Raw genomic sequence first — 11,931 nt, forward strand, 5'->3', positions numbered from 1 at the left:
CATCCACCTCCCCAAAATCCCAAATGTCTTAACAACTATAAAATTGTTCAAAAATCTGAATTCAAAGTTTTCTCTGAGTCAGGCAGTTGTATACACATCCAAGATATAGTGGCATAGAGTAAATATTCCCAATCTGAAAGGAAGAATGAGACATAGAAAAGAAGAACGGGGTCAAAGAAAGAACAAAACCCAGCAAAGCAAACATCAAACATGTAATCCTGTAGCTCTACCTCCAATATCCAGGGCATATGGTATCCTGATATGAGCCACTGTGGGCTTAGACAGCCCTATCCCTATTTTCTTACCATTTTCAGCCCACATTGCCTCTCTCTTGGGTTGGCTCCACCCATTGCCTATGGCTTTTCTCAGCAGTTTTTCCTTATTACTGGCACCTCAAACATGCTGGAGTCTCCATGGTAGCTTAGGCTTCATCCTCACAGCCTCCTGTATCACTATGCTAGGACTGCCTGCAGGGTTTTTGACCCTGCTACAGATTGCCTACCCATCTCCCCAGCATTTCTTTGAAATCTGGATGGAAACCATCTCATAACTCATACATTCTCCTTGCTTATACCAGCATTACACAGACAATTTCAATGCTTGCTGCTACAAGGTCAGTAGCTAGGCCCCCTGAAACCATTGTTGTTTTTGCTCTCTGATTACCTGAATGTTTAAGCACAGAGATAGGAATTGAACTTCCTAGGCAATACTGTTCTAACAAGGTACCCTTGGGAGTGCTCTGTTCTCAAGGAAAAGTCTTTAAAATGAGTTTATTCTTTCATACTCTTGAATCTGAACTCTTAATTCCTGAGATAATTCAAGGCATCGTTTCTTTTGTCCCAGTGCAAAGAACTTTGCTTCCTTTTAATGGTGCTAATCTCTTCAGAAACCATGCCTCCCCTAGGCAACTTTAACTGGCTTTTCTGGGAAAAAATACAAATTTTTCGAGACTTGCTGCTATGTTCTTTGCTCCCAATTCTCATTATAAACCTGGATAAAAAGCAGCTAACAGTAACCATACCAAAGCCTAGATTTTGGGCTGCCTCAAAAAGTCTTCCACCAAATTAATTAATATATCATCTGTAAATTCAAATTGTAGATAATTTATTGCTCAAAATGTAACATCCATGGTCTCTAATGAAAAACCTCAATAATGTCCTCATTCTTATCGGAAACCTCATGAGCATAGTCTTTACTGTCTGTGTATCTCATTGGCATTCTGGTCTTCTGAATTCCCATTTGAATCACCCAGTAGTCTCTGTTTACAGCATTTTGGGGCTGTTCTAACTCACTTCTCAAATTTTCCCAACCTCTTCTATAAACAAGATTGAACATCTTATGAATTCCATGGTTGGATTTGGTCACAACCAGGGGAAGACTCTTAGTATCAATTTTTGTGTGTGTTAATTAGCTTTCTTGCCACTCTGACAGAATGCCTTATATAAACACCTTAAAAGAATTTACTTTGCTTCATGCATTCCGAGTGTTTACTCCATGATTGCCTGGCCCCATGTGCTTAGGCAAAACATCCTAGTGGCAGGAGCATGTGATACAGGAGGTTCCTCAGCTCATAGTGGCAGGAAGCAAAGAATGAAGAGACAGGGACCAGGTATGACCTACAAAGGTATTCCCCCAGTGACCTACTTTCTCCAGCTAAGTGGTGACTCCTAAATATTTTTTTTTACTACCTTCCAAAATAGGAGCACTAGCCGAGGACCAAAGGTTGAGTGAATGAAATTTTGGGCGATATTTACTATTCAAAGCATAACAAGCATATAAACCAAAACTTGCCAAACAAAATGCAACTCCTTTATTACCATCATATTCTTCATTTGACCCAATTTCTAGAGAGTCTAGACCTCATCATCTAATTCTGGCTATTCTAAATATCTTGTATCTCTAGATCACATACATTCAATTAGTAATTTTGTGCTGATTTTTATATTGTATGTCTTTGTATAATGGTCTAAAATTTCATATACATATGGCTTATAAATGTCTTTAAGAATATTATAGGCTGGGTGCTGATAGCTCATGCCTGCAATCCTGAGGATTATGATTCGAAGCCCGCCCAGGCAAGAAGTGGAGCTGTGGCTCAAATGGGATAGATCGCTAGCCTTGAGCTAAAAAGGTTAGGTCCTGAGTTCAAGCCCCAGCAACTGCACACCCCCCCAATAAAAGATTCTAGAAGGGAGAAAGTGCTTTTTTCCTCCAGTATTCCCATCATATACATATATCTTCTAACATAGAAAGCACTTGATAAATGCCTCTTAGCTAGCTTTCTATATACAACAGAAATTCTTCCCTTCAAATGTTACCAGACATTAATGTAGTAGTTAATTATTTCTCATTTTAAGTGGACATTCCTTTGCAATGAAGAACACAGTATCAGATATTTGCATGAATGATCCACACAAACAAATCACATATGTGCAAAGAGGTATACAGTTTGGATGTTAGATATTCCCAGGGGCCCACAGGTTAAAGGCTATCTTCAGTGTTGCACTTTTGAGATTGTGGACCTTAAAAAGGAAGAACCTAGTCAGGAGCAGATGGCTCACATCTGTAATTCTAGCTACTCAGTAGGCAAAAGCCTGAGGGTGACAGTTCAAAGCCAGCCTGGGTAGAAAAGTCTGTGAGACTCTTATCTACAATTAACCAGTAAAAAACTGGAATTGGAGCTTTGACTAAAGTGGTAGAGCACTAGCCTTGAGCAAAAAGCTCAGGAACAGTGCTCATGCCCTGAGTTCAAGCTCCAGGAATGGCAAGTGCATGTGCATGCACACATGCATATGCAAACACACATCATGCAGATTATATAATCTTATATCCAAAATTAAGGAGAGAAAGTATTTTGACTATGAAGAGTATAGATTCTTCATAGAGAGCTATCCAGTGACTTAGTTTCTTCAGTGACTGGAGATTTGTTTAGTCCAAAGTGATAGTCTCTGTTATACACTAGCAAACAAGTTACCCTCATTGGAGGGAGATAACTATAAAGATGGTAACATAGGGACTGGGAAGGTGGCTCAGTGGTAGAGCGCTTGCCTTGCATGCCTGAGGCCCTGTGTTTGATTCCTCAGCACCATATAAGCAAAAAGAAAAAAGCCAGAAGTGGCGCTGTGGCTCAAGTGGTAGAGCGCTAGCCTTGAGCTGACTGAGGGACAGTGCCCAGACCCAGAGTTCAGGCCCCATGACCGGACCCAAAAAAAAAATATGGTAACATAACTTCTTATAATTGGAATGAGATGATGAAGATGGATATCTTTTCTTCAAGTCACCTAGATTATGTTGGGAAAGTTGGTAGGAGAACATTACCACTTGCAGAAGAACCAGAGCTTCTGACCAACTGTCAATCTTGATAAATTGTGGACAATGCTGAGGGAGTAGACATTGTAAGTGCTGCCAAAGACAAAACTTGAATTACCCTCATCATTTGATCTAGTGCAATTAGGTTACTACAAAGCTCTTAGGAAAGAAAAACTCCCTGAGCATCCTGTCATCATGAAGACCAAATTCTTCAGCAGAAGCGCTGAGAAGATCGAGAGTGTTTGGAGCCTTCATATCCTGGACATACAAAAATTCTTTTTTTTGGGGGGGGGGTCTGGTCGTGGGGCCTGAACTCTGGGTCTGGGCGCTGTCCCTCAGCTCTTCAGCTCAAGGCTAGCGCTCTACCACTTGAGCCACAGCGCTACTTCCAGCTTATTTTTTCTTTTTGCTTATGTGATGCTGAGGAATCTAACCCAGGGCCTCAGGCATGCAAGGCAAGCACTCTACCACTGAGCCACCTTCCCAGCCCCATACAAAGATTCTTTAAAAAATTAATATAGTATAGTTTTATTTTACTAAAAAGAAAGTCATGCTTCAAGCCCCACAACTGACAAAAAAAGAAAGAAAATTATGCTATCCAAAAATTGTTAATTATAAGATCTCTGGGTTTTGAGAATGCATTATTGTCTGATCCATAAAATGTGTATGTCTCTGTTCTATAATAATGAAATACACTACAATTCTTCTAAAAATAAGTAAATCAATAAATACATTTTAAAAATATGGAATGTAATTAGTGCTTTAACAAAAACTAAAGTAAGCTGGAAGATGAGAGAAAGAAACGTGAACAATGAGAAGGAACCCTGGGTTGGGGCTGGGAAGGTGGCTCAGTGGTAGAGTGCTTGCCTTGCATGCATGAGGCCCTGGGTTCGATTCCTCAGCACCACATAAGCAAAAAGAAAAAGGCTGGAGGTGGCGCTGTGGCTCAAGTGGTAGAGCCCTAGCCTTGGCTGAAGAGCTGAGGGACAGCGCCCAGGCCCAGAGTTCAGGCCCCATAACCAGACACCCCCCCACCAAAAAAAAAGAAAAGAAAGTCTGGATCATGAATGATAAATGCTGTAGCTCTGATACATAGTTGTTTGATGTGTTCTAAAAGAGAAAAAATAAAGGAAAGAATGGCTAGAACTAGAGAAAATAAGCAGAAATCTGACTTAAGATGAAAGACGGAATTTTGAATTTATCCTGAACCTTGTTAGGAAAGGATTTTAAGCAGAGGAGATATAAAATTTTTATAATATTGATGGAATACCACTCTGCTATGAGGAGAATGGACTTTTAAGTTGAGGAAAGGCAAATGGCAGCAAGAAGTAGTCTTCCTGAGACTTATGCCAGGGCATCTTCAGGAGAATTAGGGAATCTAATAAGGTGAAATGATATTCATGGGTTTTAGGAAAGTTTACCAGACTGGAATATAGCTCAAGAAGTAGAGTGCTCACATAGAACACATTCAATGTTTGCCATTTCTCTTTACCTCTCCCTATCTCAACATAATGTCTAACTATATCTTTTCTACTTAACTCATTTTATCTTCTTAATAACTTCTTTATCAAGCTTAGCACCTGCTCATTTCTTCTATGTAATTGCATACCAAGTAATATTCATTATCATTGCCTTTACTGTCTCTTTCATATTACCACCCTGGTTAACTATGGTCTTCCTAGATTTGGAGATAAATCTTTGCCTCAGGATTCTTCTAAAAATATTGTAGCAAGTAGTGGTAACTGATTTGCATTAGGGATTGCCACCAACACAAGGCCATAGTTTATTTACAGCAATAACTTTTGCAGAGATACTACCTCAGCCTGAGTTGAAAAGTGGTCTTCATATAGTATTTTTAGCACTGAAATCTATTGTTTGACTACTGTGTAATATCCCTCCAATCACAACCCAACCACTGTCCACTGTTAAGTATTCTCATTTTTTAAATCACCAATGAATCAAATCTCCACCAAAAATATGGCCCCAGGTACATAAATCCCTGTGAAAAATTACTACATTCAAAAACAAGCAAGGCATTGTGTCTCCTCAAAAGTTATCAACTCCATAATAAGGCACTTAGGCGGCAATGAAAAGGAAGAAATATAAACTTTAAAAAAGAATGATCAATTAAATTAAAGCGGTGATATTTAAAAACCTGAGTAAAACAACTAATTGAAATCAAATAGAATTTAAAAATCAGAATGATTTTTTTCAAGTCTTTCCATTTCCTTATGGATAGGACAATGTCATTCTTTCTTATGGAGGCACAGAATTCCATTGTGTATATATACCACATTTTCTTGATCTATTCATCAATTGAGGGGCATCTGGATTGATTCTATAGCTTGGCTATGGTAAATTATACTAATCAAAGTAAGCCAGACCCAAAGAAACATAGGCTTCTGGCTTCCCTCATTTGTCATAATTAGAATGTGCCTATAAATCTACAAGTAAACCCAATGGATAGTAAAAGACAAATAATTACACCTGGACATGATTAATTAAACAGCAGTCTAAATTCCCTCAGTGAGAACAAAAGAGGCTATCCTTAGGAGAGGATTGCAAGGGTTCATACGATCATATAAAATGACGCGTATCAAAATGAACTCCAAGAACTGGAAGCAAGATTTTTTTTATTGTACCGTTTGTGGGTTTTTTTCTTTATATTCTTCTTTCCTTTTTTTTTTTTGTTCTTTCTGTCACTGTTGATTTCTGTACCTTTTGATTTGTATGTAATTTTATCTGATTTGGGGACTAGAAGGGGAAGCACAAAAACAGTGGGACAAAGGGTGAACCAATTCAGCAGTGAAACCCACTAGACATTGTGTTGGAAATGAACTATACAACTTTGGGGGAGGGAAGTTGGGGAAAAGTGGAACAGAATGAGGGAGGGGATGACACTGTTCAAAAAGAAATGTACTCATTAACTGACTCATGCAACTGTCCCTCTTCATATCATCTTCATAATAAAATTTTTTTAAAAAATCAAAAGTAAAAAAGAGTCTGAATGAGATAAGGAAGGCTTGGCCCTTCTAGCTTTTTCCCTGTACAAAAATCAACTCCAAATGGCAAATGAGTCAAAGTAAGGCTCCAAAATTTAAATATGCTACAAGGAAACATAGGGAAACTCTAGAAGAATTAACAATAGATCATTTTTAAAAATATTATTCCAACTGCTCTGACACCAAGAATAAGAATTGGCAAATGGGAGCACGTCAAATTTAAAAATTTCTGCACAGAAAAAGAAACAATTACCAGAACCAAGAGGCAATCCACAGAATGGGAGACATTCTTTGCTAGCTATTTAATAGATAAAAGAGTAAGCCAGGTATTGGAGGCTCATGCTTGTAATCTGAACTACTCAGGAGGCTGAGATCTGAGGATTTGCAGTGCGAAGCCAGCCTGGACAGGAAGGAAAATCCATAAGACTCATATCTCCAACAAACTAATCAGAAAAAGCCAGAAGTGATGCTATGGCTCAAGTGGTAGTGCTCTAGACTTGAACACAAAAACGCTCAGGAACAGTGTCCAGGGCCAGAGTTCAAACCACAGGACTGGAAACAACAGCAACAACAATAAGATTATTATCCAGAATATACAAAGAGCTCAATAAATTAAACATTAAAAGAACAAACAATGCAGTTAATAAATGAGCAATTGAGCAGTTCTCAGAAGACATACAAATGACTAACAGATATTTGAAATGTTTGTAATCTTTAGCCATAAAAGAAATGAAAATTCTCACACCTGTAATCCTACCTACAGTCAGGAGACTGAGATCTGAGGATCACAGTTCAAAGCCAGACCAGGCAGGAAAGTCCATGAGACTCTTATCTCCAATAAACCACCAGGAAACGGAAGTGGCACTATGGCTCAAGTGGTAGAGTGCTAGCCTTGAGCTGAAGAGCTGAGGGACAGTGTCCAGACCCAGAGTTCAAGCCCCACAACCAGAATTTAAAAAAAAAAAAAATGAAAATCAAACCATCCTTAGTCATAAAAGAAATGCAAATCAAAACTACAATAAGACTCAATCTCATTCCATTAAGAATGGCAATCACAGAAAATCAACAATCACAAATGCTGGGGAGGATGCAGTTAAAAGGAACCCTCATATATAATTGGTGGGACTGTAAACTAGTTTAACCACTGTGGAAATCTGTGTAGACATTCTTTAAAAAAAGAAAAGTTGACACAGTCTATGAGTGCCATACTATTATGTAAATCAATACACAAGAAAGATACCTGCATTCCATGATTATTGCAACACTGTTCAGAATAGCCAATTGGTTAAATCAGGTGAGGAACTCAACCACGGGAAGAGTAGATAAAGAAAAGATGGTACATATCTACTATGGAATACTACATAGTCCTCAAGGAAAATGAAAGTAGGGCCTTTATAGGAAAATAGTTGGAATTGGAGAACATCATGTTGATCAAGATAAGTTATGCTCAAGAATCTAAATACCAGATATTTTTCCTTATTTGTGGAAGCTAGATCTAGACATACATATTCATGGAAAAGCAATAGAAAATGTTATTCTGGTTACAATTAATATATGCAAGTCTGAAGTAGTGTGATGAAAGCTGTTGGCTCAATTAGTATACAATAAAAGAAAGACAAGAAAGTAAAACAAACTCCACTGGAGGGTGATACCAGCAAGAAGGGGGAAATGAGGATGAATATGGTCAAAGGAGGAAGACGGCAAGGGAGAAAAATAGACAGGATAAGTTTGAGTGGGAAATGTATACATGTATGGAAAAGTCCGAATGAAATTCCCCTTGTATATCTAACGTAAGCTAATAAAATATATTAAAAAAAAGTAAAACAAAGTTTCCCAGAACCAATGTACTGTAATACTGCTTAAGTTTTAGTTAATTAGTAATCAGAAATTTCTAAAACTGAGAGTAACAGCCTTTCATAAACAAGCTCCCAAATTCCTGGTTCTTGTCAATCTCTTGAAGTAGGAAGATCCTGTAGTTAAAAGTAAGCAGCTGGGCACTGGTGGCTCATGCCCGTAATCCTAGCTACTCAGGAGGCTGAGATCTGAGGATCATGGTTCAAAGCCAGCCCGGGCAGGAAAGACCATGAGACTCCTATCTCCAATAAGCCATCAGAAAACTGGAAGTGGTGCTGTAGCTCAAGTGGTAGAGCACTTGCCTTGACAGCACCCAAGCCCAGAGTTCAAGCCCCACAACTGACAAAAAAAAAAGTAAGCAGTAAAACAAATAATCTCTCCTTTGCTCCCATACATTCATGATGAAATATTATAGAATAAAAAAGTTGTCTGTTAAAATGCAAAGGTAATTCCTTCCTTAAATTCCTCAAGCATCTACTGAGAATTGCTTTAATAGTATAATAAACTTAATTTTTTGACCAAATAAAAATTGTGGCTTTCAGTTGGATATGTCCTTGAATGCTACAGATGTATTTATTTTGTAATTACCCATTCAGGCCTTCAAGCCTTGGCATGGGTTATCTCTTGCTAGAAGATCCTTCTATCACGTCTTCAGTTAATAAAATGCCCACACATCCTTAACATCCCAATTTAAATGTTGTTGTGCAGACCTTTTCTGGCCCCTAGATGTTTCCATAGTCATAACCTTTCTGTTGGTCCATTTTATCTAAGGTTGACTTACATTCATTTTTCAGCATCTGGGAAGCAGGGCCTTCACCACAATCCATTCTATACTACCAGGCATCTAACACAGATAAATTCAGAAAGCAAGCAATTATTTCTTTATGATACATACTCTATACTTTGCATTAGAGATTGCAATTATTCTTTTCATTTTACTAGAAACTGAGTACCACAAACTGACTATCCATTCTTCCTCTTTATGATGAAGTCCTATTTTTAGTGTAATTCTGGTTAACCTTCTCTTTCTTTCATAATAGCTAATTGTTGGTCTTTCAGCTGTGTCAAAGTTTCCATCACCTGTGGAGATCATTACAAGCAAACAATGTTTCAACTGTATCATAAAAAGCTGCTAACAAAGCCAAAAGTTTTTCCACTTTTAGATATCTGGGAAGGTGTTTTGGGAGAAGATGTAGTTAGGTGAGTATAGCTATGTGAGAACAAGAGGAAGTGAGGGAAAAGTTGATAGAGTGTTATTGGACTTCCGAGGAGGCTGGTTTATGATGTTCAAAGATCACTCATTGTGTTGTTGATTTCTTAGGGAATAATCAACATTAACTTTCTATTATTATGGCCCTTTAGCTATAAAAATTAAGTAAATTTCATGCAAAGAATTTCCCTATTTAGATAGGAAGAAATTATTCATTGATGAGGATGAAAAAGAAAGAAGTTTACTACTTCCGGTGAATCCCAGAATCAGAGGTAATTGCTCCCAAAAGAACTAAGTACTGTAATTAGTGCCCTCTGCTGTACATGTGCAAAATTACAGAAAACTGTTATTTCCTGATTTGTCTAGATGTTGTTGGCTTTGGCATTTTCCAGAAGCATGTATTTAACAGTATTTTTTATTTAACTCCAGCTGGACAAGCTTTAACATGGTGGGTGAAATTTTGTCTCCCATAATTACGGCTAATCCAAACAGAATAGCAAATAGTACGTAAGAGGCAATCATTACGGACCCACTGTTGTGCTCAGGAAGATTTGTGAAATAACAGAACTTGTTTCATGCAATTGCTTTAAAATCTCTTTCTTTTTATAATGTTCATGTGTTGATCACTTTTTCTTGACTTTTCTTTTGTGTATCCTCCTGTGTTTATTTAAGTCAGACTCAACTCAGAGCCCTATAAACCTTTGTACTTGCTTATGGCACTCAATAATTGTTTTATATGACATTTGTTTTGTGCCATTTGATTTGTTTCTGTGCCTAGAATTAAAATTTTCTGCTTCTGTCTGAATTTTATTAACTGAAAATAGTATAAGTAGGCTTAGGCCATATTTGTAAGTGGTCCTTTGCCAACTACTTATCTTTTGTTTATCTCTCAATTCAGGTTATGAAATTTTAAGCATTTTACTCACCTTTAAATAATCATTCCACATCTTTAGAATAGCATACCCCATTTAAATTTGCATGCTACATCTTTATTTTGTAAAAATTTCTCTCTATGTAAGAAGAACTGTTTAAAATAGCATTATTTAAAATGTACACAGGGTTTATACATGTTGCTTTGGTAATAATCTGTGAGTCTAAGAAATGAGTGTTTTGAATTTATTTCTTGCTCTTTTTATTATGAATTTTCCTTCTTATAAATCTCAGCACTTAGTTCATATGTATAAGCTATTTTTGAGCAGGTTTAGATAATGTGTAAATTTATTAACAGCCAAACATTTTTTATTTTAAAAACCATATCTGTAAAAAATATCTGTTTACAAAATATGAATGTATCATATAAAATCATTTTAATGTGTTAATTTTCCAAGAAGAAGTATGATATATATATACTTCCAAAACCAGAAAGACACATTTAAATTTACATTAAAATGTACAAATAAAACCACAAAACGAAAATAGTTTCAAACTTTTCTGGGCTTTTGCATCAGGTTAGTTTCCAAATTTGGGGAAATATAGAACAATTGTTCAACATAGTAGAAAACACAGTAACTATCAAAAAGGAAAGAGAGCTAAGGTATCAGAAAAATTATGTTGGAATTTTTTATAACAATAGATCCTATTATCCAGTGAAGTGCTTCTGAACTGAAAATAATCTTTTGTTTTGGTTGCTTCAATTTGGGAGTATACAACTAAATAAAAAAGAATGAGCACTACAAATATGATGTATATTTTCTAGATTTGCTGCTTTTCATTTCATTAATTTTGAATTGAGTTTGACAGTAAAATACCTTATGTATTTAAATGCAGTGAATATGAATTTGGATAGCAGCATTTTATATTAGGGAGTATTTAAATCTAGGGATGTTTTAAATCCATAAAATAGGTTTCTTTTCTTTTTAAGTTGGGAAAAGGAGGATACCAATAAAATGTGACATGTGATCTGAACACCGCTATTCTCAGCATAGGTCACTCCACTTGTTTGTCTGGGATGAAAGTTTATCTCTAGAAGTCTGTAGATAATTTTCCACCTCTCATGGAAGCATTGAAGATTACTGATGCTCTATTTTTTTTACTTACTTTTTTTTAAAGAAAATGTATTTTTAACACAGAAATTCTTTATCAAGTAATCAAGTAATTACCATGAAATTATCAACAAAAAGTCCTCCTTGACAAGGAAAGCTTAGATTTTCAAGCAAATAAAACATTTTCTGTTAAAACATCCAGCAAAGTGGCAGGATTTAAAACCAACCTAGAAAAACCAATAGCTTTTCTATATATCAACAATTAACTTCTTGATTAAAAAAAAAAAAAGTCAGGAAAGCCGGGTGCCAGTGGCTCACGCCTGTAATTCTAGCTACTCAGGAGGCTGATATCTGAGGATTGCGGTTCAAAGCCAGCCCAGGCAGGAAAAGTCCCAGATAATAAACCACTGAGAAAACTGGAAGTGGTGCTGTGGCTCAAGTGGTAGAGCGCTAGCCTTGAGCTGAAGAGCTCAGGGACAGTGCCCAGGCCCAGAGTTCAAGCCCCACAACTGACAAAAAAAAATGGTCAGGAAAGCAAGATGATTCACAATAACTTCAAAAAATAAAATAAAAT

This window comes from Dipodomys spectabilis, unplaced genomic scaffold (assembly GCF_019054845.1).
Source record: "Dipodomys spectabilis isolate Male_0828 unplaced genomic scaffold, ASM1905484v1 ptg000158l, whole genome shotgun sequence".
NCBI classification, from domain to species: domain Eukaryota; kingdom Metazoa; phylum Chordata; class Mammalia; order Rodentia; family Heteromyidae; genus Dipodomys; species Dipodomys spectabilis.